The sequence below is a fragment of the Mangifera indica genome, chromosome 6, assembly GCF_011075055.1.
Source record: "Mangifera indica cultivar Alphonso chromosome 6, CATAS_Mindica_2.1, whole genome shotgun sequence".
NCBI classification, from domain to species: domain Eukaryota; kingdom Viridiplantae; phylum Streptophyta; class Magnoliopsida; order Sapindales; family Anacardiaceae; genus Mangifera; species Mangifera indica.
Window position 1 is genome coordinate 15,093,808 of NC_058142.1, and position 14,730 is coordinate 15,108,537.

Consider the following 14,730-nt stretch of genomic DNA (forward strand, 5'->3'; position numbering starts at 1 on the left):
ATACCACGGATTTAAAAATCGGATCGGATCGATCGATTCATCCAATCAAACTGTGAACCAAAATGTAGATGGATACTGTAGAAAACAGAATAGTTTTAAGTTTGAAATCAGATTAGACCGTGGTCGAACCTCCGATTTGCATCTGAACCATAGTCCAACCTCTGATTCCATCTGAACCGAAGTCCAACCCGGTTTGCTAGGTTCCCGGTTCAAGGTTTCATATAAAAGAACCCTTTAATGTTTTTTCTTCTTTCTTGCTTCAGACGCAAAGCGAGAGTTGTTGTAGGCGACAATTTACTTTGCTGCTTAGAAATTCAAAGTTCGTTCATTGATCTTTTGCTGACACCAGTTTATAGACGTCTATCGATGTCGATGACGACGACGCTGAGGATGTTGGTATCAATCGCAGGCTCATAATTCACACAGATAAAAAACCTAATTCGCAGTGAAAAGAAAAGGTATATATATAGAGAGAGAGTACCTTCTATGAAAATTTTGAAATAGAATTTTATGGCGTCAGAGAAGAAGTTTAATTGGTAACAAGTCTTAGAGTGGAAGTGATGGTCTGATCACATTAATTTTGATAGAATTCTCAGAAACCCTAACTCTATCGGTTTAACCTTTTAAATTAACAACAATTACAACAATAACCGTGGATTGAAAAACCTAATTATATAATATATAAAGATATACATATTTATTTGCTTAACATAAAATTTAGTATGTAAAATATATATAATTAGATATAATTTTTTATAGTTTATTACATAAAACTATAATTCTGGTATAACTAGCCGATCCAAATGGTCTAACTGATCTGATCAGAACTAATATCCAAAACGATTTTTACTCCGATCTAGTTTAAAAAACCCTAGCTAATACAACAGCTGGGTTCTGTATTATGGAGTCCCACAAGTTTTCCCTCCGTTAAGAAAGTTTATTATAAAAGGTCATTTAATTAAATAAGATTAAAGATTATTTTGATTATTTTTTATTAATTAAATTATTTTGTTTGATTTATAAGTAATAAAAGATTTTAGTAATATTTATTATCAATTATGATGTAACATATAATATAAAATGTATTAAAAGATTAATAAGATAGTCTTGATTTTATTATAACTATATCCTTATTTGTTTATTTTTTGGTCAAATAACTATTTTTCACCCACGGTTTGGTACAAACTCATTTTTTCACTTGATAACTTTAAAAAATCCAAATATATATCTTTTTATTAAATTTTATTGTTACTGTTAGAGGTAGAATTATTATTTAATAAAAAAATTTTAAAAACTATAAATTCATCACATTTTACTCCCATCAGCTTTAAAAACTAATAATTTTACCCTACCTTTCCCCACCTAAGGTTTGAAAAATCAACATTTCCCTCTTAGGGTTTTTGTTGTAATTGTTGGCGACTGGAGATGACAGTGATGATAACATTCTCCCTCCTTCCCAGCTTTTCTCTCAACTACCATCTATTTTCGACCATCATCAGTCGTCACCAGTCGACACATGAAGAGACTCAAATCTAGGTCTCTTTGTTGAGTGATAAAAAGATCTCGGTCTCTTCGTCGTGCGTTAGCCAGTGATGACCAATGATGGTAAAAAATGGATGATGGCTGAGAGATAAGTAGAGATAGGGAGAGAATATCGTTGTTACTGTCGTCTCCGATCACTAACGGCTACTGCAAAAACCTTAAGAGAGAAATTTTGATTTTTCAAACCTTAGGCGGGGAAAGGTGGGGTGAAATTATTAGTTTTCAATTCTGGTGGGGTAAAATGTTAGTTTTTAAACCTGGTGGGGGTAAAATGTGATGTATTTATATTTTAAATATTTTTATTAAATAATAATTTTTTTCGTAACAGTAATAGTGAAATTTAACAAAATAGTAGATATTTGGATTTTCAAAAATTATTGGATGGAAAAATGAGTTTGCATCAGATCTTGGGTAGGAAATAGTATTTTAACTTAATTTAGAAAAAAATAGGGCTAGACTCAAACAGAGCCCGTTCGAGCTTGAGCTCGAGCTTGGTTGAAGCAAGCCCAAAATGAGCTAGCCGTATACGAGCTTGGTTGAAACAAGCCCAAAATGAGCTAGCCGTATATGAGCTTGGTTGAGCTCGAGCTATTTGTCAAATTTTCCAATTAAAATTTTTGATACAAAACGACATCGTTTTAACTAATATGTATTGAAATGAGTCGAGTTCGAGCTTGGCTTCCACGAGCTTGAACTTGAGCTTAGCTATATGTAAACTGAGCCGAGCTCAAGCTCTGCTCGGCTTGAATCTAGCCCTAGAAAAAATAATCTTATTTTCAATTAATATAATAAATAATATAAAAATATTTTAAAATAATTATATCTGAGAGTATTTAAATAAAATAATATATTAGTATTTTTTTATTATCTTTAACCAAAAGCAATAATTATTTATACTTATTAATTTTTATTAAATATAATAATAATTCATATTAAGTAATCTTCAAGGTAATATTCTAATTTTGGTAATAAAATATTTCCTAAACCAAATGTCTCTTAAGTTTGTTTTTTTTTTTTAATTTAAGTCTAATTCGGGTTAAAATTTTTAAAATGATATATTAATGTTAATTTTTTTAAATAAAACTAATATTAATTACTTTGATAAATTTATAAAGGCCAAAAGACTTATTCCCACTTAAGATTTAGTGTATTTTCGAATTTTCACTTGTAAAGTTTTAAAAACTTAAATACTTATCTGTTTGTTAAATTTTACAATTAATGTCAGAAATAAAATCGTTATTTATGGATTTTATTTAAAGAAAGAAAATTTATTCCCTTTGTCCACCTTAGTTTTGAAAACTAACAATTTTTCTCTAACTTAGTTTTAAAATATTAAATTTTCACTCTAACCATCTAGGGTTTCCATATTTTAAGGTTAATGCTAGCCCCCTCAAAGTTTAAATATTACACTTATACCCTTAAAAAATGCATTCTCCATTTTCAATGACTATTTTTTTCAATGATTCACTCTAACACATCCACCAACACCCTTTCTCTCTCCCTAGTGGTTTCTCAGATTAAAAACCACTTGTCATCCGATCAAAATTGTCATACGATGTTGCATAGATTTGTGCGATGGATCTATGCATTGACCAATGCATAGATCAACCAAACAACGTCACACAAATTTGTTTGTCATCTGACTATTGTGCGTCAGTCTACACATAGATCCATTGCACAAATCTGTGCAACGAATCACATGAATTTGAGTGATGTTGTCTGATTAGTTCGATTGAACAACCGGTGGTTTCCATGCCAAGAAACCACCAAGAAGGGAAAACGGGTGCTAATGGATGCGTTAGAGTGAATCGCTAAAAAGAATAGTTATCAAAAAGAGAGAATGCATTTTTTAGGGTAAGTGTAATTTTTGAACTTTGACAGGGGTAACTGTTAACCTTAAAGTATAAAAGCCCTAGATAGTGGGAGTAAAAAAATAACTTTTTAAAACTAAGTTAGGGGAACTTGTTTATTTTTAAAACTAAGATGAGAGAAGGGAATAAATCTTTCATTTTTAAAATAAAATCTATAAATGATGATTCTTTCTTTGACATCAATTGCAAATTTAACAGATATATTGAATTTTTATACCTTTATAGGTAAAATTTTGAATATACATCAAACGTTGGGTGGGAATAAGTCTTTTAGCCATTTATAAATTATAATACAATTTTAGCACATTTGTCTTTTTAGAGTTGTTATGCTGTTAGATTTTTTCCTAGTAAAAATAGAAGAGTGACACAAACCAACTAAAGAAACATCTAACCGTTTCATAAAGAATGACTTAAAACCTTTCATCTATTATTTTTCATGATCAAGTTTGATAGTTTCATATGTTTTCATGATCTCCAACATAACTCTTTCATCTATTATTTTTACAAGAAAACCTTTCATCGCTATATTTTATTTTACGAGATAACAATTATCTTCTACCATTGCAAGGTGATACAATGAATTGATTTTCTTAAATATCTAAATGCAATGTAATTGTATAAGATTCTAACCATGCATTTGGTTCAAGTCTTTTATTGAAAAAATTAAAAATTACAACAAGTATAAATTATTTGAAAGATTGTTAAGTATTTAATTATGACTATATTTGATAAATTTGACATATATAAATAAATATTGTATTTAATTTACAGTAACAAAATAATACTGATTTATTATTTAACTTAAATTTCTTTAAAAAATTATTGATTCAGTATTATTTATGATTAAACTAACATATTTTATACAAAAGTATTTATTTTGAGTATATTCTAAAGTATTATCTATATTAATTATATATTTGTATCCTTTCATATTGATAAAATTTGAAATTAATTAATACAATTATTTTATCAAATTATCATGTTATTGTGAATATATTTTTTCCAAAGCATTTGTGAAATTACTTATTATTTCAATTGAAAATCAAACATTTTTGTCCTAAAATTTGTCATGAATAAAGATAAAATTGTAATAAAATTAATATTATTTGGTAATCTTTTACTAGTTAAGCTGAAACAATAATTAGATTACTCGTATAATTATTCACATTCTCTTATCATATAAGAGTAATGCTATATATATATGTTTTGAGTAAATAAATTACGTATATAAATAATATGTTATTATATAATTAAATTTAATTATATGAGAATATATTATTTATATACTTATTTTATATATTCAAAATATATACATATAATTTTATTCATCTTATAGATAAGATAATACAAAGATAAAAGATATTAAATAAGCCAACAAGAAATGTTTTCGTAAAATTTTATAAGTTGTAACCCCCGTCATCATCGTTAGTTCATAAATTACGTAGTTTACGAACAGTCCATTAATTTAGAAGGAATTATTACATCAAAATATGGGGGGGAATTGTTGATATTACAACATAATCTAGGCATATTACTGATATTAAAATAAATTTGGGAAAACGAAAAATCTGACGGATGGATTTCACTGAATTGCTCTTTTACACACCAACTTACTTGTCGCTCCATAAACAGTCTAAAGAGTGGATGCTCCAATCTCTTAAACCCGAGTGAAAATTCTGAGGCAAAGCTGGAAGCTGTTGCATTTATTCCCTGTAAGTTTCTTTGGAGACCAAAGTTTGAAATTTTTGTCTGGGTAGTTTGTGTAATTTGAATTTTGTTCAGATATGTGAAAGCTAGTAAGTAGTAGTTGAAATTGACTTTAATTTAAGTGTTTTGTAGTTTAAACCGAAATGGGGTTGTTAATTATGATGAATGGCCAAATGCGTATTTCTAGTTTTGTAAAAAATGAGACTTTTACCTTAGATTATTGGTGTCAAGGGTTTCCATTATTGAAATCTTGCAAACCCCTTTTTGGTGCTCATTTGAAGAGTAAGAATCTGAAAAGGGTTAGATGTGTTGTTGTGAGGAAGAGTTGTTGTGGGAGAATTTATGCTGTGGTGAAAGAACAGTCTGATAAGAGGGTGGTTGGAAGTGAAGGTGGGGCTATTGAGAATGAGTTTGAGTTTAAGCCATCTTTTAGTGAGTATTTGAAGGCTATGGAGTCAGTTAAAAGTAACCAAGGGATGCAACAAGCTAGTAAGTTGGGTAGAGATAGAATGAGGGCTGCTTTAAAGGGAAAGTATATGTCAAAAACACTGTCTTTGGGGAGAGATGATGAAACAGTTAAATTGATGGATAAAAAAGCAATTTCAAAAGATGTTGGGTGGAAATGGTGATGGAGTAGCTCTGGGTGAAGGTGCCGATAGAGGTAAGTTTCATCATGAGGGGAACGTAATTAGAAAGACAAAGGATAAATTTAGTGGCAACAAGAGCTGGGTAGATGCGAAGGTGAAGAGGACATTGAAAGGGGAGATAGATGGTAGAAGAGGGTTGCATTATCAAAATAATACTATGGAGCCAGAGTTAAAAGACTCTTATGCTTTGAAGGGAAAGTATATGTCAAAAATAGCAGCTTTGGGGAGAGATGATGAAAAGTTTAAATTGATGGATCAGAAAGTGATTTCAGAAGATGTTAGGTGTGAAGATTTGGGTAGAAATGGTGATGGAGTAGCTCGGGGTGAAGGTGCGGACAGAGGTAAGTTTCATTGAGAGGGGAGATTAATTAGAAAGTCAAAGGATAAATTTAGTGGCAATGAGAGCTGGGTAGATGTGAAGGTGAAGAGGACATTGAAAGGAGAGACAACAGGTAGAAGATGGTCACGTTATCAAAATAATACTATAGAACCAGAGTTAAAAGACTGTTATTCTGATAAGGGTAAAAAGTTATAGAAAGCACGAGATAATCCTGTGGTATTGCTTGATGATAGTGGGAGTGCTAGTAGTGGTAATATAACAGCAGACCTAGTTCATGGCAAAATTTCCTCAGAAATGTTTGAAACAAAAGGGGAAAACTTTGAAAAGGACAAAGTTGCTGCTAGAAGCCATGTTGTGAGGAATCACATCCAAGTTCAGAAAACTACTGATGGTGAATATCGGCAGAGGAGTGAAAAATTAACTTATAGCAGAAAGTGCTTCCCTGAAAAAGATGATGACAGAAGTTGGGAGATGGAAAAAGCTGCCTTCAAGTTTGTGGAAGAAGGAAATGATTTTATGGACAAGCCAAGAGTTGCACGGGTGCATATGGAGGAGAGAATTCAGAAACTAGCAAGGCAGTATGTAAGCTAAGCACTTTTTCTTCTTTGTTATTTCATTTCTGAGGTTAATATCTCTTCATTCATTATGTGTCACCTTTTCTTGAGATGTGCAACGTATTTGATGGTTCATCAATGTGACTTATGGCATGGTTGTACCCTTTTGTTGGTGTAGATTTGTGTTCTGAATAACAATGGTAAAGTTAGCTTGTTTTTAGGTCCTATAGTAAGTCAGGTATTGGCCTTGTGCATCATGTGAACCTAGTCATCTCTATACATTTAGATTACAAAGCATATGCTTAGGCCTTTAGTGAGAAATAAAATTACTTGGCTGTTTTACCAGGGTATACATTTGGTTAAGAAAGAGGTTTGTGACCTCTTCACATTAGTCTTTTTAATGTTGTTGCCACATGCCAGCTAGAGAAGATCCTTGGGACTATAGGACTTGCATTATGAATCATATATTTATGGCTGAATAAGAAGTAATATAAGTAGATACAGAATAGGATCAAGTAAAACGGAATTGTATCGAGTCAGAAAAGTGGAGGGAGACCTATCCTTCTTGCAATTGAAGACACCGTCTTTTACTTCATAATCGGCTTTAACATCTGTGATTGAAGCCTTCAGTGCCATGAAAAAGTTGATGTTTACTCTTCAGTCTGTGCTTGGATCAATCATCTGGGTGCATAAAAAACTAATTAACTAGGGCAATATCCAACCCTTCTAGGCATCTTGAAGGAAGTACACAAATGGGGCACAGGGCACTAGAAATATGGTCTACTGGCTGGGTTCTAGCCTTGTACGTAATGTACTGGGAATCTCTTAATGTTAGATTAATAGAAAGGAATCTCTTGATGTTAGATTAATAGAAAAACAAAAGCTTCCTTTCATGTAGAGGTCCAATCTAGTGGGAATATGGTTGCATCTCTCTGTGCTATCTGCAATTGTATCATTTATGTCATACTAAATTGGGATCAAAGTTTACGGTCCAAGAAATCTCCACTCTATCCTTGTAACTGGTTTCTGCAGGTTACTTAAAACTGCATCAAAAGGAATCCATGTCACATTTATGTCAATCCTGAGATTGGCATGAAATTATGGGCTAATTAGTAAGAGTATAAATGAATTTGCTACTAATACTGTACTATGTTTTAAGAAGCAAATTACTCTTTGATGAATCAGAATGTCATAGAATTCTTGTTACATTTACTATTCTAAAATGTCAACAAATGTTACATAGAAAGCATTAAAGCCCTAGTAGTAAGGATACAATACCTCACTGAATGAATGTACATGAAACCTCAGTTGAAAATTTTTCTTGTAATTTATCTTTCTTTGCCTTTGTGTGATTTACCTTTGTTGACATTTCTTTTCAATTGCAAATTTAACAAATTACTGTTGCCATTTGATGCGTACCTGGGCAGAGCCTCACTTCAGCCAAGTCACCTCCAAACAATATCTCACAACAACTCAAGCACACGTCAACAAGCAATACACAACAATGGTTTTTCCAGCAAATAAGCAGAAACATGTATCAATGGAAGGAATGGAAAATATGTATTGTATTGACTGATATTCAATAAAGTTACATAATCATTTCTCAATACAATGACTATTTCCCAGCTAATACATATGGCAAATTACAGATTCCAGAACTTGAACTAACTTCTCAAAAACTCACAAAAAACACAAAAGTACAGTAGTGGCTCAACTGTCCATGCTCAGCTTCCAAGAGGCTGGCACTCTCCCTTCAGTCTTCCTGTTTCTTTCCCATACCCCCTTGCTCTCACACCTGCTCCCCTTTTTCTCTTTTTCCTCAGCTAATCCTTTCTTCTTTTCCCGGAATGTTGTGCCACGTATCCCTTTCTCCTGTCGCTTACTTATTAGTAAAGTAATGGTCATTTGATCACCCTGTTTGCTGCCAAGTGTTTTCTTCTTTTTATTTTCTCTTTTCCTGCAAGAGATATAAACATTAGTCCTAACACTATTTAAGCTAAATTATTGTTTGACAGGTTAAATGGTGCAGATATTGATGTGCCTGAGTGGATGTTCTCTAAGATGATGCGGAGTGCGAGGATCAGATTTTCAGATCATTCTATATTGAGGGTTATCCAGATATTGGGTAAATTGGGAAACCGGAGGCGGGTTCTACGAGTAATTGAGTGGCTGCAGATGTGAGAATGCTGCAAATCCCACAGGCTCAAGTAATGATGTTTTCCTATCTTCTTTCTTCTGCTCAATTTTAAAAGTACAGGTTTAGTCTGCATTATAAACTCAGGTTTTTGGGTCTATATGGTCTTGCTGTGCTAAGTTGTCAGAATTTTGAAAGAAGTTAGATCTCACGTTGGAAACTTCTGCCTAAGAACAATTCTTTGATTTTTCACCATCAGTCCTAACTGATATTCATTGTATATTGCCTGACACTCTTTAATTAATTCAGAAATTTATGATCATTTTGTAAAAACATTTTTTCACTATATTTCCTCTTGGTAGATTCATTTAAACGACTGCAATTAATGTACTTGGAAAGGCAAGGAGACCTGTGGAGGCATTCAATGTATTTCATGCAATGCAGGTAATGCCTGTTAATTGTTTGTATGTGGCGCGCACCTTCTCAGGAATCTCTGTAACAAAGAATGAAAGCTTTACCAACCCATTTAGTCTTTTCTTCTTTGCAGCAACAAATGTCCTCATATCTAGACTTGGTGGCTTATCACAGCATTGCTGTCACTCTGGGACAGGCTGGGCATGTTAGGGAACTTTTTGATGTGATAGATACCATGCGATCTCTTCCCAAGAAAAAGTTCAGAACTGGAATACATGAGGGATGGGACCCACAACCGGAACCTGATATTGTTGTCTATAATGCGGTGAGTAATAATTAGACAGCCATTTCTAATCCTGTTGGCGATATAGTGGACTCTAACAATTGTACATGTTATTTTATGACCCATCTTCATGATTGATGATGGTCTCACTCGATCAAATCTCAATTAATTTGGTTTTCTTAAGTTTTTTCCATGTTGATGTCAGCATTGTTCTACACAACTTGTGAATGTATAAGATAAATATCACAGTTATTTAGGAAATTGTTAAACCTGCCAACTGATAATATTATTTTAATGTTTGACAATACCAATTGCATAATATTATCAATCTAATCTGAAGGGTTAGGTTGAGTGGTTTTTAACAAAGGATTCAGACATTCAATTCCTTGTGATATCATATCCCACATGGTCCATAACTACCAAGGTTGTAGCAGTTTATTTGATGAACTCATAAGAATGATAGGAGAATCTCTGGATAATAGGAAAAAGGAAAGACAATAGAATAATATATGTTTCTTGTCAATGATGAAATAATCATTTTGCACTCTTCAGATGTCAAATCTGAATCAATTTGGATTCTGAAAGTTTTTCTACATAGATACTGAGTTGATTTTATGAAAATAGGAAGTGAATGTGATAATATTTCGTAATTGTTAAACCTGCATATTAATAATTCGGACATTATAGTTTATGACATGATAAGCCTCTTCTCAAAAACTGCTGGATGAAAAGGTTCTTTCTTTGCTACACTTTTCTTGACTTGAAGCATCAAAAGTAAAGCTTGTTAACTTTACCATGCATATTAGAGATCAATATCCGAGGAAATTTTTTGCAATGCTAGTTTGGGATTGGTTTTGTGCTCACTTGTCCCTAAAAGAAATCTATGGGGGACCTAAACTAAGCTGATATAATTGACATATTATAGAAATAGTGCTTGCATGTTTATTATATCAGTCATTGCTGCTGTTCCTCCTCATTGACTATTGATTGCATTATCAAGGATGGTTCTTTGCCTTGATAGTTGAAATGCTTATTCAAAGAGATGCAGATTGTAGTATTTCTATTTGGATACTCAGGTATACTATATGTGAAAACTTTTAACATAATTCTGAGATGTATATGTCTTGTGTCTTTCAAGGTCTTAAATGCTTGTGTCAAGCGGAAAAGCTGGAAGGAGCATTTTGGGTTTTGCAGCAAATAAAAGAAAAAGGTCAGAAGCCTTCTGCTTCAACATATGGACTCGTTATGGAGGTAATAGTCTTCAAGTGTCTCTCTAACTGCTGTTGTTTTATTATCTCTTATTTATTCAGGCAGTTATATGCTCCAGTAATAGTTTAATGTATATGTTACATTGCAGTGAATGCAAGCAGGTAATTAAGTGTTTTTTTATTTTTATATTTTCAACATGGAAATACAAATCCTTTTATGATCTTCATTCTTCATTTTTTGTTTAGAAAATTGCAATATAACTTATTTGAGTAATTTTCTTTTTTCAAGATGTAAAATGTAAGAATGTAACAGGAAGGAAAATTTTAGAGCCATTGTTTATTATTTGCTTGCAACCAAAGCTCAAAATTTTTGAATCATGCTTACATTCATTATCCTAGCTAAAAGGTCTTTCACGTCACTTCAGCTGTGTTGCGATATAGTCTTTGTTGAAATATATGCTTGTTTATTATCAGACTTTCACTTTTGTATGTTCACAAATTGATATTTTCTGTTGGAATTTTATTCATGAAGTTTTTCTGATTTACAAATATGTATCCAACCTTGCAGTTAATAAAGAATTAGGAATTTTGAACATTAATGAGAAGAGAAAAAGAGATTTTAGGTTTGAGATGTGATTGTGTTTCAAAACAATGTGGGCAAATAACAAGTAATAATCTTCCTATAATTCTTGGACAATTATTGTTATTTTTTCCTTCAAACCTCTTATTATAATGTTTCTTGGCGCATATTATTTGGTGATATAATCATGGATCATGATATATTTAATTATAAGAGCTGGACCATCTCATATTCAACTAAAACAAAAAATTAAAACACAAAAACATCATAAACTAAACTATTTCATTCATCAAAAGATTACAAAAATAAACCAAATAATTTGAAGAATTCGAGGAGTTTGGGGCTTCCCATTTTTCAGTCATTTGAGGAGCCAAAGACCTCCTTGAATCAGCTAAGATTGGCTGTCAAATAACAAAACCCTAATATTTTTCCTCCCCCTCTTTTGAAACCTAAAGAGCATATTTATAATTGAGACTTACCATTGGATTGAGGACAAGTGTCCTAATCCTTACAGTATTTAATTGTGAATCATGCAATATGTTTCCACTGAACTGCTACACCTGTCAAGTAATCTTTTTGTGAAGTTTTGTTTCATAGTAGTAACATAATTTGAGGAACCGATCATAGGTTAGCTTGGTTTTCTTCAGCTTTAGTCATTTCAATTGTGTCAATCATCAGGAAAATGTGACAATTTATATCCAACAATATTTTTGCATAAGCAGGTGATGTTGGCATGTGGCAAGTACAACTTGGTGCATGAATTTTTCAAGAAAGTGCAGAAGTCTTTTATTCCAAATGCTTTAGTATATAAAGGTATTTCAGCGATCTAACCTGTTTCTGCATGCTGTTATGTGCAATTTCTTTTCACAAATGACTGTCTTTTATATGCAGTTCTTGTGAATATTCTTTGGAGAGAAGGTAAAATAGATGAGGCTGTTTTGGCTGTTCAAGACATGGAAAGACAAGGAATTGTGGGCTCAGCTGCTCTTTATTATGACCTTGCAAGATGTCTTTGTAGTGCCGGAAGGTGCCAAGAAGCACTAATGCAGGTAGATATGTCATATGCTACTCTGTTTGTTGTATGTTTTTCTTTATTGCCTTTTATTGTCTCATTATATAGCTTTTTGACTTTGATAACTTCAATATGAATTCATGGATATAATATTCGATTAGTGGGTAAACGTTGAAAGAACTCACACTCAAGAAATATTGGTAATAAAGGCAGACTGCCTAAGTCATAAGATATGAATTAGTAATCAAGGTAGATCCGGGTCATTCTTTCACTATTCCAGCTATTCTCATGCAAAAGTTTGACATGGATTTACCATTATTCCAATAAGATTTCTTACTTGTCATGGATTTTTTTGCCACTAAGCCAATAATTTGACTTTGCCAGAAAAGTTTTTACTATGAAAAGGACTTCAGAATACCGGATACGAAGTTTATGATTCCTGTATCATCACTAAGCAAAGCCCAAATGTTTTGCTACTTCTAATACATAAAATGCTTAGTAGATGGTTAAGGTTTCTATCTTTCTATCATGTGTAAGACTATATCTCTCTGGTTTATTATATTACAACTAAATAAGATTACAACATGTGGTTGATCTGTTGACCTTTCAACGGAAATGTAGACACTTTTATTTTATTTTTTGACATGGTTCATTCCTTCTATAGATAGAGAAGATATGTAAGGTGGCAAACAAGCCTTTGGTGGTAACTTATACTGGATTAATTCAAGCTTGTTTGGACTCTGGGAACATTGAAAATGCTGCTGAGATATTCAACCAAATGAAGGATTTCTGCTCTCTGAATCTTGTTACTTGCAACATAATGCTGAAAGCTTATCTGGAAAATGGTTTCTTTCAGGAAGCAAAGAAGCTCTTCCAGCAGATGTCTGAAGATAGCAGCCATTATAGCCGGGAAACTGATAACAGGGGTCTAGTGGTACCGGATATCTACACGTTCAACACCATGTTAGATGCATGCATTGTGGAGAAGAGATGGGATGAGCTTGAACATGTATTTAAAAAAATGCTGCAGCATGGATTCCATTTCAATGCAAAACGCCATGTCCGAAAGAAATTGGATGCTTCAAGAGCTGGAAGGGTATAGTCTGAGTTCTTCTCATAAAATTAATTTCATTTCAAGTGCTTATTTATATACCTGCTGCAATGGGTTTCACAGACCGATACGCCATACTTAGACACCATTCGACTAAGTCATGTAGAGCCATTCAGACGAATGTCTCCAAATTTGTGATATAATTGTCTTGATGGCATCTGTTGTTGTTGATTTCTGTAATTATAATACAATTCAGAAAATTTCTTTATTCTGGATTGCGAGTTTTCTTTTTTTTTTTAAAATCATTTTTGCCCTCCATAGAAGCTATGAAATCACTGTTTCTTGTTATTTCTGCTGACAGGTAGAGCTACTGGAAACAACTTGGAAGCACCTTGCACAGGTGAACCGGGTACCCCCATCTCCTCTCATCAAAGAGCGGTTTTGAATCTTTGTCGAGAAAGAAGACTACATTTCTGCTCTTGTATAACCAGTCATCCAGTTAGTGATCTACTAGAGTTTTCCAAGATTGCATGGATGAATTTATTCAAGGAAAATTCTCAAGGTTTGAAGGACAATACTCTTGTTCACTTAATACACAAGGCAAGTATCGGAACCACTGGAATTGATTCAATAAATTCAGTTTTGCATAATCTTATATCATCCTGTAAAGAATTTTTGAGGACTCACACCAGAGCTCCTAAAATTATAGGTAGACAAACTCTTAATGCAGGTGCCTGAAACATGGAAATATATATATATATATATATGTAACAATAAAGCATGAATTGATGTCACCTTATCAAGTGATTTAATAATTCATTAACATGTACATTCATTGAAACGAGACAAGTTTTAGATATTGAAATAATATTGTAATTACTGTACATAACCTTGTTTTGTGTATGATCATTTACTATATTGATTTGACACACTCTCTAATTCGTTCATGAGTGACAAGTCTTAAAAGATAAAACTAATTAACTTCAAGCATTTAGATTATGATATATAATATCAAAGCAAGAAAAGTCCAAACTTTTGGTAGTGAGAAGCTGAACCAGAAGTAAACTTCCATCCAAAATAAGAATCCTCTGTCATTTGCTTCCACATAATTGGACTGCAAGATGCCCGCAATGAGACCATCACCAGATCCTCTTATATGGGGATAAACTTCACTTGCAGGTTAGGAAGCACAAAAATGCACACCATGTGCATTTCTGAGTTTTCAAAGCACCCCAAAATTGGTATGAAATGTTTTGAGAAAAATAAAAAAATTTGAAACACATTTTAGGAAAAGAAATTATTTTCTTTGTTTTTTAATCAATTTCATGTTTACTCTTTTCAATTTCAAGCTTTAACTCTGATTTCATTTCCTCTCCTCTTCGGCATA

At 32.6% G+C, this 14,730-nt stretch overlaps 1 pseudogene; it reads left to right on the forward strand.

The window, feature by feature from the left end:
- Nucleotides 1-5,144: 5,144 nt before the first annotated feature.
- LOC123217990 lies at nucleotides 5,145-14,187 on the forward strand (annotated as a pseudogene).
- The last annotated feature ends 543 nt before the right edge of the window (nucleotides 14,188-14,730 follow it).